The following is a 26,219-nucleotide window of genomic DNA, read 5'->3' as shown; positions in this document are numbered from 1 at the left end:
GGTAAGGCTTGGTGCTTCACCAGCTGCCCGTTATTTCCAGCACCTGCCATCTGGGCGCCTCGCTGCTGGCTCCCTGTGGTGAAAAACGTGCCTGTGCCCGGTCCATACCCGCGGGACCCTGGGCTTTTCAGGCCACTTCTGCAAGGAGAGGCCTGTTTCCGGGTAAAGGGCTCAGCTGCTCACTCCTGCATGCAGCCCCCTGCCTGCACGGGGTGGGAGCCCCGCGGGGTCCTCAGGACCCCAGCCACAGCCCAGTTTCGTTCTGCAGAACTTGATTATTTTGAACCCCGTTGAAAAGTCAAGGCGAGTTTTCCAAAACAGACGCCTAAGGAGCAGTCCCTGCCTTTCCTGAACCTGTTCGCTTCAAGGTTGCCACCGCTGTGAAGAAATGTGGAACTGTTCGGGAGCTTGGCTATTTCTATTCTAATTTTTAAAAAGCTGGGGTCTCACTGTGGTCCAGACTGGAGTGCACTGGCACAATCACAGCTCACTGCAGCCTCGAACTCCCAGGCTCAAGCAATTCTCCCACCTCAGCCTCCTGAGTAGCTGGGACTCCAGGTGTGCGTTACCACACCTGGCTAATTGTAAACATTTTCTGTATAGACAGGGCCTCGCTTTGCTGCCCAAGCTGGTCTCAAACTCCTGGCTTTAAGTGATCCTCCCGCCTCAGCCTCCCAAAGTGCTAGGATTACAGGCGTGCGCCACCATGCCCAGTCTGTTTATTTCTATAAACCCAAAGGGACTGCTTGAAAACCGCCCAGGCAGGTCAAAGTGCTTTGATTTTTACTATCAGGCTGTCATTTCACTTGTCATTATGGGAGTTTGCCAGTGACCTAGAGGCATAATAGATTATGAGCTGAATGTCCCCTCTAAATTCACATGTTGAAGTCATTACCCCTAGTACCTCAGAATGGGACTGTATTTGGAAACAGGGCCTTTAAAGTGGTAATTAAGGTAAAATGAGGTCATCAGGGAGGGCCCTAATCCAGCATGGGTGCTGTCCTAATAAGAAGAGATGAGGACACAGGCACCCACAGAGGGAAGACCACGGAGCACACAGCTACATGTAAGCCAAGGAGAGCGCCTGCACAAGAAACCAATCTGTAGATAGCTCGAGTTTGGACTTCCAGCCTCCAGACTGTGACAAACTCAATTTCTGCTGTTGAAGCCACACAGCCTATGGCAGCCCAGGCAGACAAATACAGCCCCCATGGCGTTTGTGGGGATGTGAGGACATACAGACTTGTAGAAGAAGCTGCAGGTGCTGGAATCCCATGTACCTCCCTGCCTCGACTATAGGAGGCCCCTCCCATGACTGCAGACCCGCCTAGCTCCCCCAGGGCCATCGAAAGAGGAGGGGGGCCCTGGCTGTTCTTCACAGTTCTTTGAGCTGAAGTTCATTTTGAATTTCCAAGAGAGGGCATTTTTCTGAGTGCCTTGGTTGAAATAACAATGTTTAATTCATCAGCAATTAAGGGTGAGCCTCAGCTAGCTAAGCTTGGCAAAACATCTCATGGCTGAGGAAGAAAAATACTCTCTCCCTTCTTTCACACTGGTCCTCCCTCCCCTCTCCTCTTTCTTCCATGGGCCAAGTTAATCTCACCGGGTCCGGCTGAGCAATTGCCCTGGATGGCACGGATGTGCAGACACAGGAGGAGCGAGCCCGGGGCACCTGTCCCTCTGTGTAGCTGCCATCACCGACTGTCCGCAGCTCCCTGTGCTGCCTGGTTTCAGAATGTGGCAGGTATAGAGAAGGACCTGTCCTCCCTGTCCAACACGTTCCCAGCACTGGCCACGACCCCTGCACAAAATAAAGGGGGCTCCTCTCCCTGCCTGGCCCCAAGGTAGCCTCACCAGCCAGGTCCCACATGGGGACATAACGGGCACCCGATACATCACTTCCTCCGAAGCTGAGGACCATGCAGGACTAGCTCTGCCCCCATACCCCGGACCACAGGGACGTGCCCCCTGAACCACGCTGGCCATCCCAGAAGCTCATGATGGGTCTTATGAGAATGTCACAGATCCTCAGGAATGGGAGGGGTCATTGAAATTACACATGTTGGTCTCTCACCAGGCAGGTGAGAAAACAGACTCAGCTGCGTCAAATAACTTGACAAAGGTCAGATGGGGCTTCGCTGGCAGGGCTCCTGTGCTGGCAGATGCTGCCTAGAGTGGGGAACGCTTTTCTCTCTCTTCTTTTTTTATGATGATTTTCTTTTCTTTTTGTTTTTTGAGACAGAGTCTTGCTGTGTTGCCCAGGCTGGGGTGCAGTGGCGCAATCTCGGCTCACTGCAAGCTCCGCCTATCAGGTTCAAGCGATTCTCCTGCCTCAGCCTCTCCAGTAGCTGGGATTACAGGCACGTGCCACCACGCCTGGCTAATTTTTGCATTTTTAGTAGAGATGGCGTTTTGCCATGTTGGCCAGGCTGGTCTTGAACTCCTGACCTCAGATGATCCACCCACCTCAGTCTCCCAAAGTGCTGAGATTACAGGCATGAGCCCCTGCGCTCAGCCTATAATGAAATATTATTTAAAAATGCGACATCTTGCTTCAGAGGAACCCACGCTGTGCCACAGCCCTTTCTCCACACACGGTGAGGGGTCCACAGCCAAGGAGGTACCTCCTCCCATGGCCCAGGCCTGCCGTCCACCACCTCAGTTATTTGGGACCCTAGAAGTCCCAGGCCTGCATCCAAGGCTAACTTGACTTCATCCTGAGCTCCATCCCCCTAAAAGTAGACCATGTAGCCAGTGTGCATGCCCCAGGCCTGTGGGGGTGGCCAAGGGGTGCTTTTTGCATGGGGGTGTGAACAGAACCTGGATGTGTGGGCTGGGATGTCTACCACACCATACGTGTGCAGATGCCCTCAGTGCAGGGCAGAGCTGGGGTTCTGAAGCAAAGACAGGGTGTCCAGGGAGTGTGCTCCTTCCCATGCTGCCTTGCTCTGGCTGAGGCCTTCAAATAAGCCAGGAATCAGGAAGCGCACCAGACTTTATGAAGGTGTCATCATGAAGGGACAGAATTCTGTGCTAGCTTGATTTATAACTTTCACATATTTATGCGTGGTTCAAGGTCTCCATTGGTACTGTTATACTGAGTCCTGCAAATGTCAGGAGCAGGCCTAACTATGATAATAACTACTTCAGATTTTAATAAAATAATAAAGTCTCAAATATAAGTTCCTTATACTCCCCATTCTTCTCCCTTCTATAAAAAAGAAATAACTTTCCAGTCTACATTTTATACTGTTGCTTCATAGATACGTATGGGTAATTAATATCTAATTATATTTAAAAATATGTATAAATGGTGACATTTATTTTGTGCTTCCTGTTTATTATGTTTTTTGCTTTTTTTTTTTTTTTTGGTTTAGAGGAATACTTTATTATTTATTTCAGTGGTCACCCTTACATTTCTAGCCTTCATATCTGACAAGGTCAAAAGTTAGAAAATAATTTAACCCCCTTCTTGAATAATGCAAACACTTCAGAACACACAACTCTGATTTTCCCATGTCTTCAGCACTGAAGCTTACTCAGGTTGCCATTTTTTGCAGGGAATCTGTCTTTTCCTTCTGGTTGCTTTTACAATAATTCCCTTTGTCTTTGATGGGCTATAGTTTCATGACAATATTTAGTATGACTGGTTATAGGTTTTTTTTTTTTTTTTTTTTTTTTTGAGACGGAGTCTCGCTCTGTCGCCCAGGCTGGAGTGCAGTGGCCGGATCTCAGCTCACTGCAAGCTCCGCCCCCCGGGTTCATGCCATTCTCCTGCCTCAGCCTCCGGAGTAGCTGGGACTACAGGCGCCTGCCACCTTGCCTGGCTAGTTTTTTGTATTTTTTAGTAGAGACGGGGTTTCACCGTGTTAGCCAGGAATAGGTTTGTTTTTATATCCTGTTCAGCTGCTCAGGTCTGGAAAGCTACAACAGCTTGAACGTTTGTGGACCTTCACTTACAGAAAACACTGAGATTCCTGCCTCCCCTCCATTCTCTATTTTACTTTCTCCTGGAGCTTCTATCTACAGTATCTCCATATCGATCTCATTCTATCTTCCACATCCCTAAATTGCTTCCATGTTTTTCATTCCCCTTCTCCCTTCAGCTTTATCTAAACTACCTTAAAATTTTCCAATATGTTTTAATTTAAATCACTGGACTTTTCATGTCTATATGTTTTATTTTTCTTCCAAATCCACCTGTTCTTACATACTACCCTTCTCTTGCTTTTTAATTTCTGTATCTTCTTTCATCACTATTTTATAGAATCTTTCAGACTTTCCTTGCAATTCCAGCTATTGGGAAGCTAATTTGCCTATCCTCAGTACAGAAGGACTTTCTCCTTCATTGTGGTTCATTTCCTGTGTGTGCTCTAGTTCTTCAGAATGAGTTTTCTTTTGCCTCTGCCAGGGCCATATGGGTTCCATCAATTTGCATATTAATATGGAAATGCTGTCTCTACTAAAAATACAAAACAATTAGCCAGGCGTGGTGGTGGGCACCTGTAGTCCCAGCTACTTGGGGGCTGAGGCAGGAGAATGGTGCGAACTCAGGAGGCGGAGCTTGCAGTGAGCCGACATGGTGCCACTGCACTCCAGCCTGGGCGACAGAGCAAGACTCCATCTAAAAACAAACAAACAAACAAACAAACAAAAACTATAAAACACTGCTAAAAAATTAAAGACATCCCAAATAAATTGAAAAATACACTGTGTTCATGGATTAAAAGATGATGCTGTTAAGATAGCAATACTAATTGAAGTGTTTTTTACAGATTCAGTGTAACTCCTATCAAAATCCCAATGTTTTTTTTTTTTTTTTTTAACAAAGACAGAAAAGCTGATCTTAAGATTCACATGGAATTATAAAGGACCCAAAATAACCAAAATAATCTTGAAAAAAGAACAAAGCTATAGAACTCACACATAGGTATGTGTGAGTTTCAAAACTTATTGCTAAACTACAGTAATTTATTCCAATTTGAAATAAATTTCAAAACTTATTGCTAAACTACAGTAATAAAAATAGCATGGCACTTACAAGTCAAGAGAATATAATTCAGAGTCCAGAAATAAACCCATACATCAATAGTCAATTAATTTTTGACAAGGATGTGAAGACCATTCAATAATAAAAGAATAATCTCTCCAGCAAATGGTGCTGGGACAACTGGATTTCTACGTGCTAAACAATGGAATTGGGCCCTTCCCACCACATACAAAATTAACTTAAAATGGATCAAAGATATAAATATATTTGAAACAAATGAAAATGGAAACACAGCATATCTAAACTTATGTGTTGCAGCAAAAGCAATCCTAAGAGGGGAACTTATAGAAATAAATGTCTATAGCAAAAGAGAAGAAAGGTTTCAAATAAACAACCTAATGTCACACTTTGAGGAACTACAAAAGGAAGAACAAACTAAGCCTAAAGTTTGCAGAAGGAAGGAAACAATAAAGATCAGAGTGAAATAAATGAAACAGAGACTACAAAAACAATGGAAAATATCAGTGAAACTAAAAGTTGGTTTTTTTCAAAGATGAAATCTACAAACTCCTAGCTAGACTGACTAGGAAAAAAAGGGGAGACTCAAATAAAGTGAGAATTGAAAGTTGAGACACTATAACAGATAACCACAGAAATGTAAAGGGTCATTAGACATTACTACAAACAATCATATGGCAACAAATTGGATAATCTAGAAGAAATGATAAGTTCCTAGACACTTACAACCTATCACAACTGACCAATAGCAAAGAAGGAGATTGGATCTCTAGTAAAAAATCTCCCATCAAAGAAAAGGCCAAGACCTGATGGCTGCTCTTCTGAATTCTACCAAACACATAAAGAACTAATACCAATTATCAAACTTTTCCAAAATACTGAAGTGGAAGCGATACTTCCAAACCGATTTTACAAAGTCAGCATTACCCTGATACCAAAGCCAGACAAGGACATCACAAGAAAAAAACTTACAGGTTAATATCCCTGATGACTATAGATACAAAAGTCCTCAACAAAATATTAGCAAACTGAACTCAACAACACATTGAAACTATCATTCACCATGGTCATGTGGGATTTGTGCCTGGTTTAATATACACAAATATATAAACACACCACATTAACAAAATGAAATATAAAAACCATGTGATCATCTCAATAGATGCAGAAAAACCATTCGACACCTCTTCATGATAAAACTCAACAGATTAGGTATAGAGGGAATATATCTCAACACAATAAAGGATATATGACAAAACCCATAGCTAACGTCATATTCAATGGTGAAAAGTTGAAAGCTTTTCCTCTCAGATTAGAAACAAGACAAGGATGCCCACTCTTGCCAATTCTTTTCAACATAGAACTGAAAGTCCCAGCCAGAGCCATTAGGCAAGAGGGTAAAAAAAAGCATTCTGATAGGAAAGGAAAAAGCAAATTTATCTCTGTTTGTTGGTACACATAATCTTATGTTTAGAAAATCCTAAAGACTCCACCAAAAAACTGTTTAGAACTAATAAATTTAGTAAGGTTTCAGGATACAAGATCAACATACAGAAATGGGTAGTGTTTTTATATATTAATAATGAACTATCCAAAAATGAAATTAAGAAAGCAATTCCATTTACAAGTGCAACAACAACACAAAATACTGATGTGTAAATTTAACCAAGGGGTAAAAGACCTGCATAGAGAAAACTACAAAACACTGATCAAAGAATTGAAGAAAATACAAGTAAATGGAATGCTATCCCGTGTTCATGAACTGTAAAACAACACTATTGTTAAAACAGTCATACTACACAAAGTGATCTACAGATTCAATGCAATCCCTATCAAAATGGCAATGTCATTTTTCACAGAAAGAGAAAAAAATCCTTAAGTTTATATGGAACCACAAAAGACCCTCAATAGCCAAAACCATCTTGAGCAGTAAGAAAAAGACTGAAGGCATCACACTCCCTGTATTCAAAATATGTTATAAAGCTATTGCAAATAAAATGGCATGGTACTGACATAAAAACAGATGCATTGACCAATGGAACAGGATAGAATGCCCAGAAATAAACCCATGCATTTATGGTCAATTGATTTTCAATAAAGGTGCTAATAACACACAATGAAGAAAAAGCAACATCTTTAATAAATGGTGTTGGAAAACTGGATATTCACATGCAGAAGAATGAAACTTGATCCTTATCTCACACCATATACAAAAACAACTCAAAATGAATTAAAGACTTATATATACAAATTGAAACTAAAACTACTGGAGGAAGATAGGGGAAAGATCTAAGACACTGGTCTGGACAGTAATTTTTTCAATATAACTCTGAAAGCACAGGCAGCAAAAGCAAAAACAGACAAATGGGATGACATCAAACAATAAAGCTTCTGCACAGCAGAGGAAACAATCAACAGAGTGAAGAGACAACCTACAGAGTGGGAAAAAATATTTGCAAGCTATACATCTGATAAGAGGTTAATATCCAAAATACACAAGGAACTCAAACAATATCAAGAAAACATAACTCAATTAAAAGAAGAACAAAGGACCTGAATAGACATTTCTTAAAAGAAGATATACAAATGACAAACAGGTATATGAAAAATGCTCAAACAACTAATCATCAGAGAAAGGCCAATTAAAATCACAATGAGTACTACCTCACATATGTTGGAATGGTTATTATTTCAAAAAAAAAAAAGAAAGCTAATAAGTATTGGTGAGAATGCAGAGAAAAAGGAACCCCTGTACACTGTTGATGGGAAAATAAATTAGTATAGCTACTATGGAAAACAGTGGAAGTTCCTCCAAAAAATTAAAAATAGAACTATCATATGATCCAGCAATCTCACTTCTGGGTATATAATCCAAAGGAGTGGAAATCAGTACACTGAAGGGATATCTGTGCTCCTCTGCAGCATTATTCATAATAGCCATGATATGAAACTAACCTAGGCGTCCATCAATGAATGAGTGGATGAAGAAACTGTGGTGTGTATATAAGGTGTATATATATATATACACATACACACACACACAAAAACACAAATGGAATACTATTCAGCCTTAAAAAGGACATCCTGTTATTTCCTATAACATGGATAAACCAAGAGGACACTATGCTAAATGAAATAAGCCAGGCACAGTAAGACAAGTGCTGCATGATCTCATTTATATATGGAATCTTAAAAAGTTGAACTCATAGAAGTAGAAAGTACAATGATGGTTACCAGAGGCTGGGGTTGAGAGTGGAAGAGTGAAGGAATGGGAAACTGTTGGTCAAAGGGTACAAAATTTCAATTAGACAAAAGGAGTAAGTTTTTTTTTTTTATACTTTAAGTTCTAGGGTATATGTGCACAACGTGCAGGTTTGTTACATATGTACACATGTGCTGTGTTGGTTTGCTGCACGTATTAACTCGTCATTTACATTAGGTATTTCTCCTAATGCTATCCCTCCCCCATTCCCCCTCCCCATGATAGGCCCTGGTGTGTGATGTTCCCCGCCCTGTGTCTAGGTGTTCTCATTGTTCAGTTGCCACCTATGAGTGAGAACATGCGGTGTTTGGTTTTCTGTCCTTGCAATAGTTTGCTCAAAATGATGGTTTCCAGCTTCATCCATGTTGCTACAAAGGACATGAACGCATCAAAAGGATTAAGTTTTAAGATCTATTGCACAATAGGGTAACTATAGTCAATAATAATGTGTTATATACTTCAGAATAATTAAGAGTAAATTTCAAATGTCTCACCACAAAAAAATGGTAAGTTGGTGAAGTGATGACTGTGTTAATTAGCTTGATTTAATCATTTCACATTGTATAGCTGTATCAAAACATAACTTCGTACCCCAGAGGCATATAAATTATAATTTTTAAATTAATATTAATTAAAAGCATAGATATAAGAGCTAGAACAATATAAATCTTAGAGGAAAATACAGGGGTAAATCTTTATGACCTTGACTTTGGCAACGGCCAAATGCAAGTACCAAAATGCAAGTAACAAAATAAAGGACAGATAAATGGGACTTCATGAAAATTAAAAACTTTTGTGCATCAAAGGTCATTATCAAGGAAATGAAAAGCACAAAATGGGAGAAAATATTTGCAAATGATGTCTGATAAAGGTCTACTATCCAGAATATATAAAGAACACCTACAACTCAAAAGCAAAAAGAGAAAAATAAACAACTTGATTAAAAAATGTGCAAAAGACTTGAATAGACCCTTATTCAAAGAAAATACACAATAGCCAACAAGCACATAAAGATAATCAGTATCATTAGTCATTAGGGAAATGCAAATCAAAACTACAATGAGATAGCACTTCACACATTACTAGGATGGCTATTAAAAAAATCCAAAAACCAAAATAACTCAGAAAATAAGTGTTGGAGAGGAGATGGAGAAACTGGAACTCTTGCATGTTATTTGGTGAGATGTAAAATGGTGCACTCACTGTTCCTTGGTAAGTTAGACACAGAATTATCTCATCACCCACCAATTCCACTCCTAAGAATATACCCAAATGAATGGAAAATGGACTCAGACAGATACCAGTACAATATCCATAGCTGCGTTATTCACAAAAATCAAAAGTAGAAATGACCCAAATGTCCACCAACTGACAAATGTGTAAGCAAATGTGGTCTATGCATACAATGGAGAATTATTCAGCCATATAAAAAAGTATGGTATAGATACGCACTTCACAGAGATAAAGACTGAAAATATTATGCTAAGTGAAAAAGCCCAACCTCAAAGGCTGTGTATTATATGATTATATGAAATGTCCAAAATAGGCAAATATGTACAGACTGAAAACAGGCTAGTGGTTGCCAGGGGCTGTAGGGCAGGGAGGTGGGGAAAGGGAAGGGGGAAGGACTGCTTCACACATATGGGGTTCCCTTCTGGGGAGATGAAAATATTCTGGAACTAGACAGTGGCAATGGTTATACAACACTGTGAATCTACCAACTGCCACGTAATGGCACACTATAAAATAGTAAATCTTATGCTGTGTGCATTTTATCACAATTTTTTTGAGAAAGAAAGTTGAATAAAAAAAATAAAAAAAGGTGGATTGGGTCCCAAATCAAGGTCAGTTCCCTCCTATCACATGAGCTGTTGGTAATGATGCCATTTTTACAGTTTATTTCTCCCATGGTGGGGGGATATTGGCATTACTTAATTTTTTTTTTTTTTTTTTTGGCTCTGTACTGGCAGAAGCAGGTATGCTAGCTGGGAACTATTGCTATGAAAGGTGTTGTGTAGACATTAATTCACCAGAGATATGTGCAGTCTTGGTGCCTCCCCAGTAATGATGGTGAAACCCAAGCTCATACAAGTCCTTACAAAAAGGTTCTTTTTAGAAGCTGACAAATCCTACAGAAGGTGTTATGCTCCTGCCTTGCAAAATGATCAGTTTCAGGAAGAAGTGGAGAGCTGAGTTATGATGGAGAAAAATAAACTCGTGTCCACATTTCTGTTAGAAAGCTATTCCTGCAAAAATCACACATGCGTAACTGCCAAAGAGTGGGAGTGTGGAGAACACAGCAAATAACTCCAAATCTGAACTTTAGATCTTGTCAATAGCTACAGCTGATCGGAATCACAGATGACACTACAACAAAGCCAAAAACAAGCAGGTAGTTTTAGAAACTTATTTTTCAATTAGCTGCTGGGCAGTCTGCAAAACACAGATGTGACGGGCCCTCAAGAAAAAAAGTTGGTCCCAGGTTCCCTGTCCTTCGGGGAAGGCCAACCATTGACCAATCCACCAGGCTGCTAACATTCTAACCTGTTTTAAAGGGAATGACATTTCATAGCCTCAATTGGCAACTTATTTGACTCATTATCATTAGGAAATGAAAACCTTTGGGGCTCAAGTGTATTCCAGACCTACCTAGGCCTTTGTTTTATCTGAAAATTTACCTCAGTTAAAGACACTTACGTAATGAAGGAAAATCACAAGAATAAAACAAAACAAAATCAGTTTTCCAGCCTAAAACTTCAATAAGAGTTATATTTATTTTATATACCACGGAACTAGGAGCCGTGCAGAAATTCCATTCTATTAGATGGTAGTACATGATTCCCCTTCCCCCTTTCGGCCAATCCATATGCGTCTTCTTTTTAAAAACATGACTTCTCGACCTCTTGTTAATTCAGCATTTGTACTGCACCTACTGTGTGTGAGACCCAATGCTGGAAACAAGGTACCCAAGACACAGCCTCTGCGCTCATGAACTCACAGTCCTCCAGGTGACCTCACTGTGCAGACACTTACCATGCGATAAGGTGATGATGCCCTTACAGAGACTGTGCTAGGCTCAAGAGAGGTGACATGGAGGAGTGAAGAACTTGGAGAAGGGCGGGGAGAGAATCAGCACTGAAGCTGGGTCCTGAACAATGAATGGCTCTTTGCTGACCATCCAGATGCAAACACAGGAGGAGGAAAAGGTTTAGCAGGAACAACAATGAATCCAGTTTCAGATGTGGGGCCTGTGAGCACCTCTGAGGTGTTCAGAAGACAAGGGACCAGAGAGAGGCCAAAGCTCAGATGCCACTTTGGACTCAGCTTATAGAAACCTTGGAGAGCCGGCAGACTGAGAAGGAGCGCTGTGCATGGCAGTTCCTGGAAAACACCCACACACCATCTGTGTGTTCAACTAGAGGCTTCATTCAGCGGGAACCAAGTCTTACACTTTTTGTACGTTTTTCAAAGTACCTATCCTGGGCTGAAAACAGAGGACATGGTTCAATATGTAAAATTGCATTTGGGCTTTGTATTCACTGATTCGTGGTGTGACTCTCTTCTTATGTTGTGTCTCCACAACTCAATCCTTCATCATTTGTCTCTTTGTCTGTCCATAATGCCCAGCATTGAGCTCAGAACACACTAAGTTTTCCAATAGTGGCCAAGATAAATTCCTCTGTATTATTCTTTTAAAATGCCAGAATATGGACGTTGTCCCTATTCTCTTCCAGAGAGACAAGCCCTCTCCAAACTCAGGAAGATACTGTGAGCAGTGTTTGTGGATTTATGGAGATGAAACACTGTAATTTTTTTTAAGAATTCAGGTTACATGGAACAGTTTGGGGGATATTCTGGCTGAAGACACCATAGGGTTCAAGGTTAACTAACCCTACTACAAATTCCGTTCCAAAAATAAACAGCAGGTTCCTCCAGTCCTCCCTGGACCCAACTTTCCTCTAATAATAAAAATGGGGCACTGGAGAGAAGAGAGGCTTGTAGCAGCACAGTGCTTGATTTCCTCTGTCCCGGACAAGGTTTTGCTAGTGGAGGCAGGGGACGATTCTGGATGTCCACAGGTATGAATAAAGAGCCTAGCAAATGCCTTTTCTCTCCAGACAGAGGAACAGGAAAGGGGCAGCCTAGCAAGACAGAAAACGTTTAGGCCTGAACTACTCACCTGCAGCCAGATACCCCAGAGAACAGGGTGGCCCCTCCCACCCATGCCAGCGAAGACCTAGTGGTGATCTTAGACTTCTTCCCTCAGGAGACTGTTACGAGGCTCTCCAACACCCTTATGGGGAGGTGACAAAGAAGACCAAGGAGGGAGCCTGGACTTTCATCCCAGTCAGCCAGTGAGGCCCCCTCCCCGCTGGGGTGTCAGCAGAGATCACTTCGGATGACTAGACTTCCATCCCCAACCCAGTGAAATGCGAAGACATCCTTTTCCCTCTTCACTGGGTGATGTCAGAAAAGGTCTCATGCAGAATCAGGACCCCTGCACCTGGAGAGCAGGAGCTGCCATCCCTACCCTGAACACATAAACAGAGGCCATTAGTGAATCTGGATTACCTCTACCTGGCAGGAGCCAGGCTGCCATGAAATCCAGAGTCCATCGCAGAATAGCCAAAATGTCCAGGTTTCATTTGAAAATCACTTATTTTACCATAAACCAGGAAGATCTCAAACAGGGAGAAAAATAAAAATGATCAATAGATGCTAACACCAAGATGTCAGAAACAGTGGAATTGTCTGACAAAGATTTTAAAGTAGTCATGGTAAAAATGCTTCAATAAGAAATTATCAACACACTTAAAACAAACAAAAAAAATAGAAAGCCACAGCAAAGAAATATAAGACATGAAGAACAAATGTAAAATTTTAGAATGGAAAAATATAACAACTGTAATAAAAACCTTAGTGGATGGGCTCAACAGCAGAATGCATGGGACAGAGGAAAGAGTCAGTGAACTGAAAAACAGAACAGTAGAAATTACCCAGTCTGAGTAGTAGAGACAAAATAGACTACGAAAATTAACAGAGCCTCGGGAGCCTGTAAGAATATAATAGAAGATCTAACATTCATGTCTTCATAGTCTCAGAAAAAGAGGAGAAATAAGGCAGGACTAAAAAAGCAGTAGAAATAATGGCTGAAAATGTCTCAATTTTGATGAACAATATAAACTTACAGAGCAAACTCTAAAGGTGATAAACCCAAAGAAATCCACACCAAGACAGACTTTAATTACACCGCCGAAAACTAACAACAAAGATTCTGAATGCAGCCAAAGAGAAATGACACCAACAGAGGAAAACCACATAGGCTGACAGTGGATTTCTCATCAGAAACCATGGAGGCTAGAGCAAGTGGCACGGCATTTTTCAGGTGCTGAAAGAACAGAACTGTCAACCCAGTGAAAATATCTTTCAGGAATGAAAAGAAATCTCTCGAATGGAAGGAAAACCAAGAAAATTTGTCACCACCAGAACTGTCTTACAAGAATAGGTAAATAAAGTTCTGTCAGGTGGGGCACGGTGGCTCATACCTGTAATCCCAGCATTTTGGGAGGCCAAGGCAGGAGGATCACTTGAGGTCAGGAGTTCAAGAACAGCCTGGCCAACATGGTGAAACCCTGTCTCTACTAAAAATACAAAGATTGGCTGGGCATGGTGGCTCACACCTGTAATCCCAGCACTTTGGGAGGCTGAGGCAGGTGGATCACCTGAGGTCAGGAGTTCGAGACCAGCCTGGCCAACGTGGAGAAACCTTGTCTTTACTAAAAATACAAAAAATAGCCAGGCATGTTGGCAGGTGCCTGTAATCTCAGCTACTTGGGAGGCTGAGGCAGAAGAAATGCTTGAACCCAGGAGGTGGAGGCTACAGTGAGCCAAGATCACGCCACTGCACTCCAGCCTGGGCGACAGAGTGAGACTCTGTCTCAAAAAAAAATTAGCCGGGCATGGTGGTGTACACCTGTAATACCAGCTACTTAGGAGGCTGAGGCAGGAGAATTGCTTGAACCCCAGAACACAGAGGTTGCAGTGAGCCGAGATCACACCACCACACTCTAGCCTGGGCAACAGAGTTAAGATTCTATCTCAAAAAATAAAAAATAATAATAAAGAAAGTTCTAGAAACAAAAAGGAAATGATAAAAGAAGAAATCTTGGAACATAAAAAAGAAAGAATACAGTAAGCAAAAATATGGGTAAATACAAGAAGCTTTTCTTTTGCTCTTGATTTCTCCAAATTATGCTTGATGAGTTAAAGCAAAAATTATACATTGTCTGATATGGTTTTAAATGTATGTAGAGCTGGGTGTGATGGCTCACACCTGTAATCCCAGCACTTCAGGAGGCCAAGGTGGGCAGATTTCTTGAGTCCAGAAGTTCAGGATCAGCCTGGGCAACATGGTGAGACTTTGTCTCTATAAATTTTTTTACAAAAATTAGCCAGGTGTGTGGTATGTACCTGTAGTTCCAGCTGCTCAGATGGCTGAGGTGTGAGGATAGCAATTCTCCCACCTGAGAGCCTGAGAGGTTGAGGCTGCAGTGGGCCATGATCCCACCACTGCACTCCAGCCTGGGCAACAGCCTATCTCATAAAATAATATAAAATAAAATAAATGTGTGTAAAGAAAATACTTAAGATAATAATATTATAAATGGGAGTGGGGAATAGAGATATAAAAAGAGGCAATGTTTCTGTACTTCACTCAAATTGGTAAAATGACTGGGATAAGAGATATATATACATATATGTAATGGCAACCAGTAAAAAAACCTAGAGTAAAAGATGGACTCAAAACAGATAAATCAAAATGAAATTCTAAAAAATGTCTGCATAATCCACAAGAAGACAGGAAAAAGAAAACAGAGAAATGAAAAACAGAACAAACAGGAAAAAAAAGATAAAATGGCAGACTTATGCCCCAATATATGAGCAATAAATTAAATATAAATGGTATAAATATGCCAATTAAAAGATACAGAATGACATAGTGAATTTAAAAACATGAGCTGATTACATACTGTCTTTTAGAAACTCGCTTCAAATATAATGATATAGGCAGATAGAAAATGATGGAAAAGATACATCATGCAAACATTAATCAAAATAAAGCCTAAGTAACTATATTAATATTAGATAAAGTAGTCTTTAGAGCAAAGTAATTTACTGGAGAAAATGAAGAACATCATGTAATGACAAAAGGATCAATCCATTCAGAATACATAGCAATCCTAAATGTCTATGCACCAAGTAACAGGGCTGCAAAATATGTGAAGCTAAAACTGATAGAACTGAAAGAAGAAATAGGCAAATTCACAATTATAGTTGAATTTTTCAATATCCCTCGTTCAACAATGGGTAGCGCAAACTGAAAATCATCAATAAAATTTAAAGAACTGCCGAACACCATCAACCAACAGGATATATTCACGGCACACTCTACCTAATAACAACAGAATGCACATTCTTTCCATGTGCACATGGAATATATAACAAGAAATAGAATATTCTGGGCCATCAAACAAACTTCAACACACTTAAAAGTTATACACAATACATGTTACAAACACAATGGAATCAAACTAGAAATAAAAAAGGTAACAGAAAAATCTTCAAACACTTGGAAATTAATAACACACTTCCAAATAATAAGGGATAAAGAAAAAGCCTTAAGACAAATATAAAAATTACTGAACTAAATGAAAAAGAAAATACACTAAAATTTGTGTACACAGTTAAAACAGTGCTGAGACGGAAATTCACAGCAGTTCATCTATATATTAAAAAAATAAAAAAATTCCAAGTTCTCACATGAAGAAACTAGAAAAGAAGAGCAAAATAAACCCAAAGCAAGCAGAAGGAAGGAAATCATAAAGAATAAAAATTGATGGGTTAAAAACAGAGAAACAATAAAAAAGTCAATAAAGAGCTTATTTGAAAAGAACAATAAAATTAACAAACCTCTAGCAATACTTACAAAGAAAAAAAAAGAGAAGACACACATTACCAATATTAGGAATTAAGTGAGATATTACTCAGACCTTGCAGATATCAAAAAGATAACTGTGGGATACTAGAAACAATTCTACACATATATTTGACAAACCAGATGAAATGGACCAATTCCTCGAAAAACAAGACTACCAAAAATCACACAATTTGAAATAATTGTAATAGCTCTCTAAATATTAAGGAAATTGAATTTATATGGCCTCACTGGAGAATTTTACCAAAAGTTTAAAGACTTACCACCAGTTCTACATAATCTCTTCCAGAAAACAGAAAAGGAAAGGGCACTTCCCAATTTATTTATGAAGCCATTGTTATACCATACCAGTCCATACAAAGACATTACAAAAAAAGAAAGCCCCAGTCCAATGTACCTTACAAACATAGATGCAAAAAACCTGACATTAGTAAGTGCAATTCATAAACATATAACAAGAATTACACAACACAACCAAGTGGAGATTACAGAGATACAAGGATGGTTCACTATTCAGAAATCAATGTAATCTACCATGTTAACAGGCTAACGAGGAAAAAAAAAAAAACCACAATCCTATCAGTTCATGAAGATAAAGCATTTTACAAAATTCAACACCCATTCATGAGTTAAAAACAGACAAAAAATCTCTTAGCAAATTAAGAAAATAACTCCCCCAACTTGACAAAGAGCATCTACAAAAAAACCTGCAGCCAGCACCACACTTTATGATAGAAAGTTAAATGCTTTCTCCCAAATACTGGGAACAAGGCAAGGATGACCATTTTCACCACTTTTATTCAACACAGTGCTAGAAGTTCTAGCTAGTGCAATAACACAGGAAAAGGAAATAAAAAATACAGGGACCAGAAAGGAAGTAATAAAATTGTAGCTATTTGCAGATGACATGATTGTCTGGAAAATCCCAAGAAATACATATATATGCACACATAAATATGTATATATATTTCTGTATGGACATATGCATACATAAATATGTATATACATTTCTGTATGGATATAAAACTCCTAGTACTAATAAGTTAGTTCATCAAAGTTACATGATGTAAGATCAACATACAAAAATCAGTTGTATTTCTTTTTTTTTTTTTTTTTTTTTGAGACGGAGTCTTTGCTCTGTCACCCAGGCTGGGGTGCCGTGGCGCGAACTCGGCTCACTACAAGCTCCGCCTCCTGGGTTTACGCCATTCTCCAACCTCAGCCTCCCGAGTAGCTGGGACTACAGGCGCCCGCCACCTCGCCTGGCTAGTTTTTTTTGTACTTTTAGTAGAGACGGGGTTTCACCGTGTTAGCCAGGATGGTCTCGATCTCCTGACCTTGTGATCCGCCCGTCTCGGCCTCCCAAAGTGCTGGGATTACAGGTGTGAGCCACCGCGCCCGGCCCAATCAGTTGTATTTCTATGTATTATCAATGAACACACAGATCCTAAAAATTTAAAATACAATGCAATTTGTGATTGTTCAAAAATATATGAAATACTGAGGCATAAACAGAGCACAATACGAAATTTGTGTGCTAAAAGCTACACAATGCTGATGAAAGAAATTAAAGAAAATCTAAACAAATGGAGAGACTTGCCATTTTCATGGATTGGAAAACACAGCATAGTAAAGATGTTAATTCTCCCCAAACTGATATACAGATTTAAACCAATTCCTGTCAAAATCTCAACCATTTTTTGTAGTTACAGATAAGACTATTCCAAAAAGTATATATGGAAAGGTAAAAGAACAATTGTTAAAATTTTGGAAAAGAAGAATGAAATGGAAGAAATCAGTGTATCTGACTTCAAGACTTATGATATAGTTACAATAAGCAAGACAGCGTGCCATCCAAATAAACAGATGAATAGAATAGAAGACAGAACCCAGAAACAGACCCACATAAACATACCCATCTGATTTCTGATGAAGGTGCAAAAGCAATTCAGTGGAAGAAAGCCTTTTTGACAAATGGTGCTGGAGCAACTATATATGCACAGAAAAAAAAGAACATTGATCTAAGCCTCATACCTTACACAAAAATTAACTCAACATACATACTTGAAAGTAAAATATAAAACTATACAACTTTTAGGAAAAAAAGTAGGAGAGTATCTTTGAAATCTAGGGTTAAGCAGAGTTCTCTTAGACTTGACACCAAAAACATAATTCACGAAGAAAAACTGATATTTGGACTTCACTAAAATTAACTTTTCTTCTATGAAAGACCCTATTACGAAGCTGAAAGAACAAGGTACAGAATGGGAGAAAATATTTGTAAGCCATATGTCTCACAAAGAACTAATATCTAGAATATATAAATAACTCTCAAAACTCAATATAAAACAAAACAAAACAAAGAATCCAATTAGAAAATGGTCAAAAGCCATGAAAAGATGTTTCACCAGAGAGACTATAGTTGGCAAATAAACACATGAAAAGATGTTCAACATCATTAACCATTAGGAAAATGCAGACTAAAACCACAAAGAGAGATCACTAAACAGCAATCCCAATGGCTAAAATTAAAAAAAAAAAAAAAAAAAAGACAGCACTGAATGGCTGGCAAGGACATAGAAAAACTAGATCACTCATGCATCATGATGAAAATATAAAATGGTATGCCCACTCTGAATAACAGCTTGGCAGTTTGTTTAAAAACCAAACATACCACAGCCTTGTGAAAACACTAAAAACCACTGAATTATACACTTTAAAATGGTGAAGTTTATGTGTTTGAATTATGTCTCTCACACACACAAGTCAGGTAACCCTCCACTAATGTGCAGCCCAAACTGTCAACCCACAGAATCATGAGCTAAATACATGGTTGTTATTGAAAAAAAAAAAAAAAAAAACAAACTAAAACTAAAACTAAATATGAATCTACTATAAACCCAGCTATTGTACTCCTGGACATTTATCCAAGAAAAATTAAGACCTAATATTGACATAAAAGCCAGTAAACAAATGTTTGTACTAGTTTTATTTATAAGAGCAAAAACTGGAAATCCAGATCTCCTTCAACGGGTGAATGGTTAAGCAAAGTGTGGTACATGTGTGAGGTGGAATATTACTCAGCAGTAAACAGGAAGAAACTACGGACACATACAACAACCTGGATGAAACGCCAGAGAATTATGCTGAGAGAAAATGTCACTAACAAAAGGTTCCACGTTATACGATTCCACGTATATGCCATTCTTGAAATGACAAAAATCACAGAAATGGAGAACAGATCAATGGTTGCCAGGAGTTAAGGAGTGAGTAGAAAGTAGGGGTAGCTGTAAAAGCACAATGGTAGGGTGGGGGGGAAGCGGTTCTTGTGGTGATGGGTGTTTTGTGTTGACCGTGTCAATGTCAGTTTCCCGGTTGTGACACTATAGTTTTGTAAGATGTTACCATTAAAGAAACTGAGTCAAGGGTACATGTGAGCTTTCTATTATTTTTTACAACTGCCTATGAAGCCACAATTATCTCCAAATAAAAGGTTTAAATAAAAAAAGCCAGTCTGTCTCTTCCCTTCTATTCCCTTTTATTTCATGTGTTTCTGCAGTTATCCCTTTGTGAGCAGCACAGAGCAATGCTATCTCGCCAAGCTTCCTTGAAAGTGGGTGGGGAGACTTCCTCCAGCATCTCCTGCAGGCACACTAGCCGAGGGAGAGGCTGTCCACTGCAGGCAGAGCCATTCTGACCTCATTAGCTGAGCAGGCAAAGAATTTGAATGACAGCCCCGGCACATATGGAAACCATTACCTCATTCCACAACTTGCAAGGCTGAGCTCCGTGGTCCTGTCGGCAAGCCTATGAAAAGGTCAGGTTGGAGTCACGGGGCTGCTAGGAACAGATAAATTAGCAGGGCACCTGGCTGACCTGGAGAGGCCCCAAGCGAAATGCCGTGCCACGGGTTGAAAAGGCCTGGGTGTCACAAACCAAGTGAAGGATAGTCTAGGCTCTGTGCATTTACAAATAGGGGCATTTGGGAAATGGAGAAAACATACTATAGCAGGGAAGCACTGAGTTAACCACAAAGATGCAGCTTTATAAGCAGAAAGTTCTGTTAAAATTCTACATCCACAAACAGGACCATGCTGCTTACCTACTCAGAATCATACAGTAAACGCAAGGACGCTGGCTTCCTCCCGATGCTATTTCCTACTGTGCTTCCCTCCCTCCCTCTGCTCCAGCCAAATGGCCGTCCTTGCAAGTTCCCGGATCACTCCGGTTTCCCGCCTCAGGGCCTTTGCATATGCTTTCCCTCAGCCTGGGATGTTCTTCCCATGGACAAGTCTCTCCCCCTCAGTTCACTCGGACCAGACTCCCCCGACCAGCTTCCCAGAAACCCTCCCCTCATCACCGTCTGCACCCACATCTAGCTTGGCTTTTCCGTGTCATACTTTTCACGACATCGTTTGTGTGTACTGTCTGTGTTCCTCACTAGAATGTAAGTTCTATGAGGGCAGGAATTTTGCCTTTTTTTTTTTTTTTTTTTTAACAGTTACATGCTTGGCACCCAAAACGGTGCCTGGTACACAGTGGATGCTCAAAAACTATTTGTTGAAGGACTGAAGCAGCAAAGAGATGAAAGAGTCAACACAGACTGGGCCAAAGTACAAAAGCGAAGACAAAGATGGAAATGGCAGGGCCACAAGGCCTTTCTCCTGCCAGAGGCTCCTGGGAGCACCTCCCTGAAACCATGTCTGAGATTCCGCTTCTTCCTGGAACGGGAAGGGAGGCGCTGGCCTGCTGACCCTCTAAAACCCGCTCTAAGGGAGCTGCTTTGTTAACAACACCATCTCCAGGGCCAAAGGATAACCAAGGCTACATCCTAACTTTGCCAAAGAGCAGTGGACACTTTGCAGACAGAGGCACAATGTGGCTGAGACTTACTGTCCTGTTGAGTGGAAATCGTGACTTCAGCCAAAGTTCACCCTTCCGTGAAGCATGAGAACAACGGCCGCATTTAAGGAACAAGTAGGTGGAAGTGAGGAGGAAGGAAAGCAATGGAGGGTGGGAAGGATCCTTATAAAAAGGTAAATACAGATCATCTTTAAAGCGTCTGGTCGTCACTGAAAAGAAACAGAGGAGAGAATGAGCATAAGGTGCTAGAAAAGAAAGAAAAGGAAATGTCGGCCAGGTATTAAGGAGAGTTTCTGAAGAAAGCCTTTGGGCTGGAATATAATTTCCCAAGGTTGATAGCTTTATTATGTACAACACTGAAAATTAAATGTGACTGGACAAAGCACCTAATATGTCAAGACATGGAGTAGAGACCTAATAATATGTTTTAATCAACTAATTATTTGAATGTGAATTTATCCTTGTATGAAAAATAAAACAAATGTGCTCACTGGAGCTTAAAAAGATTTGCATCGAGTTTGAATTATTGGTATCTCTCACGTGACTGTGACGCACTTTTAAAACTGCAAACGTTCTGGGCTCATTAGGCTGCAAATTAATTGCAATAAAAATAACCTTCCCCATACTTGTCTCTCCTCTTTTCCTAACACTTTCTTCAACGCATACAGGGTCTAGGTCTGGTCAATAAACATCCAACTTTACAAATTCAAATAAGCATCCAAACAAACAGAAGAATTCAAAGCTGGCTACAAGGACTCCCCGACTGAATTGTTGGAGTAATTAAACAAAGATGAGCTTCGCCACCGATTAACCTCCTAAACACTAATTAAAGATAATGAGGGTTCAAGGTGCTTGGCACAGGCTGACCTCCATGTCCTGCCACAGTTCACAAACAGGCTGACCGCCCATGCAAGACTCACAAAGAGGAAAAGAATAAAGTGGATGCAGGTGCCTGCTTCATGCTGTCTCCCTGGGAAAACACACTGCCCAATCAGTGGAGAACACAGTAACTCCCTCCGTAAGAACTGCAAATAGAACAGCCTCCAGATCTCAGCCTAGGGTATTTGTTTCTTGGACTTCAGACCATGGGTGAGTCACTCAAAGTTCAGCCCAGCCCATGGAGAGAGCCAGAGGACTTGGAGAAATTATTTTTTAACTATAGCTCTTTATTCCTTTCTTGAGCTACTTGGAGTCCTTTTGGAAATAAGGTGGGGTGTGGGTAAATAAGCTGTCACGAAGGGGTGAATGAATTAGCAGTCCTGGGCACTTTGGAGTCTAGCCCTGCCACAGCAAACGGGTGGAAGTATTTTCCTATCATCCTTCTCCCACCTCATCCCACATGGAGGGAGGCAGTATTACCAATGAAGTCCTGGGTAGATGCAGAAAAGGCCATAGAAAAAAAGTCATGTGTGTGCAGCGGAGCTCCCCTCCCTTTTCCAGTGCGTGTATTTTAACTGGCATGTGGTATGGGATCTAGACTTTCCCACATGTCATCATTATGGTATTGTAGGTTGGAGGCTGAGCTGGATGCATGAGAAAGCATATGGCTGCCATCCTCATTACTAGAGAGTTGAGGCCTTTCACCATCTGCCTGTGCAGGTGCTGGTGCCCAGTGTCTCCACACTCACAGCGAAGACGCCATCTGAGCCACGTGATGCCACAGGACCAGGCGGGGACCCCAGCGGCTGAGGCTGACATGCATATGCTTAGCTGGACCTGGACATACAAGTGTTTCTGGCAGACCCTTCTCAGTTGCCAACCTGTGACAAGTCTCCATGAACTGGCTGAGCTGCTTTGTAGCTGGAGCTACAATTTCATTTTCTGTAATCCTGTATAGATACTTATGACTTTGTTTCTTCTGGTCAAGCAGTTGGGCTAAATATATGAAAACATCTCTTGAAAAATCCTGCATCATCCAAAATAAATAAACTATCCCATAGTCTTTAGCCAAAGGTGAATGTGACTAATGGATTTGCAAGTCAGTCACACAAAGAAAGCCAAAGGTGCAGCCATTTTTCAAGGGAGGCCACACCTGGGGAAAAGTTCTTTTGTGGAACAAACGGGACCCATTCCACGGTGCCTTTTTTATTTTTAGTTGTGTTACTGTTGAGATTGAAGGTAAATGGAAAGGAAAATTAGCATTCGGTTATCTGGTGCTGTGTGAAGGCTGTCCAGATCAAGACCCAGGCCTATCATCTGTGTTGCTGTGGGCTAAGAAACATGACCCCACCCGTGCGTGGCTGGTGGCTACAGACGGTCTTGGCAACATCTTGGATCCTCTCTGGGCCTTGTGTTTAAAGAGGAGGCTTCATGGTGGTGATGGGGAGTGAGGCAACGGCATGCTGACTTGGCCAGTGTCTTTCTTCATTGCTTCAGTGCAGGGTTTACTTAAAACTGATCAGCACATAGACAATGCTAAAGGGTCCTTCACAGGTCAAGAACCTTTCCTTCTTCCAGGCAGAACAGCTGCTAAACCTGCCCAGTACTTCTGGCAAACCCTTTCTTTTAAAACCGCAACATGAGATGACTGGCGGCATTGCTGCTTGTGGGTATGTTCCAGTTGGGAGAACAGCTGTTATTGGAAAACTTCGCCTGGGCTCCACGAAGTGAGGCTGTCCCGACAGGTCTGGCTAAATTACCTTTCTCTTGGTACCTCGCCGTCTATGAAAAGATGGACGGTAACCAACGATGGGAGGATGATGTGAAAGACATGGTAAAATATAACAACATCCGGGGCGCAGGAGCTGGAAGCCACATTTCCCTGTCCTTTCTCAATGGAAAAAAAAAAAATTGGGGCTATGAGTTTTTTAAAGAATGAGCTGAATGTTTAAAATCAATTATTTACAAATTATTACTTGGCCTGTCTCTAGATCATCTGTAAAAATTATGAAGTAAAAGCTTAAAACCGCAATTTATCTCCAGTGTCTGACGACTGCAGTTCCTCCTGAATGGATAAACAGTACCGGAGAATGCTGAAATCTAGGAATGAGGTGCACCTCTGCCTCTGGGAAGCAATGCTTTTCTAAGGTAAATAATGGTCCTTATTCTTTACAGTCTTGGTAGGAATGTAAAATGGTGTAGCCATTAGGGAAAACAGTATGGAGATTCCTCAAAAAATTCAAAAATACAGAATGGTCATATGACCCAGCAATCCCCATACTGGGTCTATACATCCAGAGGAGATAACATCAGCATGTTGAAGGGACATCTGCATTGCCATGTTCACTGCAGCATCATTTACAACAACCAAGATACGGAATCAACCTATGTGTCCATCAACGGAGGAATGGATAAAGAAAATGTGGTACAAATCCACAATGGAATACTATTCAGCTATAAAACACGAAATCTTGCCATTGGTGACAACAAGGACGAACCTGGAAGACATTACATTAGGCCAAATAAGCCAGGCACAGAAAGACAAACACTGCAAGATCTGATTTGTATGTGAATCTATAAAAAGTCAAACTCAGAAACAAAGAGGAGAAGGGTGGTTACCAGGGGTTGAGAAGTGAGAAAAATAGTAAGAAGTTGGCCAAAGGTATAACCTTTCAGTTTTAAGATTGTTATGCCCAGACCGTTTATTCCCCGAAGAAGACCACCAGAGTCCAGAGTCAAAGCTAAGCAGCAAGGATCTTTATTACAGGTTCGAACCTGGAACTTTCCCTCGCTCGTGAAACGAGACGGGCAGGAGAGCTCCCCCACTGAGCTCCGAGCAGTGTTATATAGTCTAAGAAAAGTGGGCATAGAGTTATTATACAGATCAGATATATGATTGGCTAGTGTTTGAACAAGGCGATTTGGCTAACTATGATTGGTTCCCGCCATTTCTGATATTTTGGTTCAAACTTTGAGGCGGGAGAGCAGGTTTATGGCAGCAAGAGTTTATCTTACTTAAACACGTCTTGTGACCTTGCCTCAGAACTTACAAAATCTCTGGTATGTGCAAAACAAAATCCCTGGTATGTGCAGAAAACCAGGTACTCACAGAACTTACGAAATCTCTGGTATGTGCAAAGATTAGAGAGCAGAACAAGGGTGTAGCGGGTGGGGGGCGGGTACACATCTATCTTTGTGTCCTTTCAAGATGAGTAAGTTCTGGAGAGCTAATGTACAGCACGGTGATTATAGTTAATAACAATGTATTGGTATACTTGAAATGTGCTGTGAGTAGATCTTAAGTGTTCTCTCCACACACGTGAGGGTAACTGTGAAGTGATGGATAAGTTATTTAGCTTGGTCGTGGCAATCATTTCCCAACGTACACATATATCAAACCATCTGTTGTACACCTCGAATATATACAATTTTTATTTGTCAATTATACCTCAATGAAGCTGAAGAAAAAAAAAAAGAATGACAGTCCTCAGTGGGTTAGTGAATCCTCCAAAAATCAAATGCAAAATTAACGCACAGGGAGATAGCACATTGCTCTTATGAGACTCTCAGAGGCCTGAAGGAGACATGTGAATATTCTCTCCGACATCCATTTCTTCCCTCCTTGTTGAAGAGCATGTATAGCCACAGTGACACCCCCGCCCCAATCTTCCTACACGGATGGGTTTTGGTAATCCAAGTCTAAACCAATTCACCGTGGTATTTCCCGGACTGTAGGGATTGGCTCAGGGTGGTCCCGGCAAGGCGAACAGTAACTTTGGTCAGTTGGTTGTCAGGGGCAAACACCCCCTCTCCACTGGTGAACAAGGATGCCCATAGTCCCCATTACTTTGGGTCACCTTCCTGTCATTTCCACAAGGGCCATGGACCAGACTCAGTATAAAGCACTGGGGGCAAAGTGAAAAGATGGGAAGAGACTGGTGGGCCTCTGATAACATTCTGGCGAGGGATCGATCGACCATGACTGCCCCTGAGCAGGACGTTCCAATTAAACAAGCTAGGTGCTTCTCCAATCCTGAAGATAAGTTTGAAGTGGGGTCTCTGGTATTGGCAACTGAAAGCATCCTCTACTGACATAAGAGTTATTTAAGAACCACTGGCCCAAGGACAGACTTTAAGGAAGCATGAGTATATGCGTGGGGTGACAGCAGGGAGAATGAACTGAAAGGAGATGGAGAAGAAAGAACGAACTT

General features: G+C 40.9%; 1 protein-coding gene across 2 annotated transcripts in view; it reads right to left on the bottom strand.

Moving 5' to 3' along the window:
• The window catches only part of ATP8A2 (ATPase phospholipid transporting 8A2), a 653,085-nt gene that overhangs the window by 8,154 nt on the left and 618,712 nt on the right, over positions 1 to 26,219 (bottom strand). The window lies entirely within an intron of this gene.

This window comes from Macaca mulatta, chromosome 17 (assembly GCF_049350105.2).
Source record: "Macaca mulatta isolate MMU2019108-1 chromosome 17, T2T-MMU8v2.0, whole genome shotgun sequence".
Classification (NCBI taxonomy): domain Eukaryota; kingdom Metazoa; phylum Chordata; class Mammalia; order Primates; family Cercopithecidae; genus Macaca; species Macaca mulatta.
This window is presented reverse-complemented; position numbering and strand designations above follow the sequence as displayed.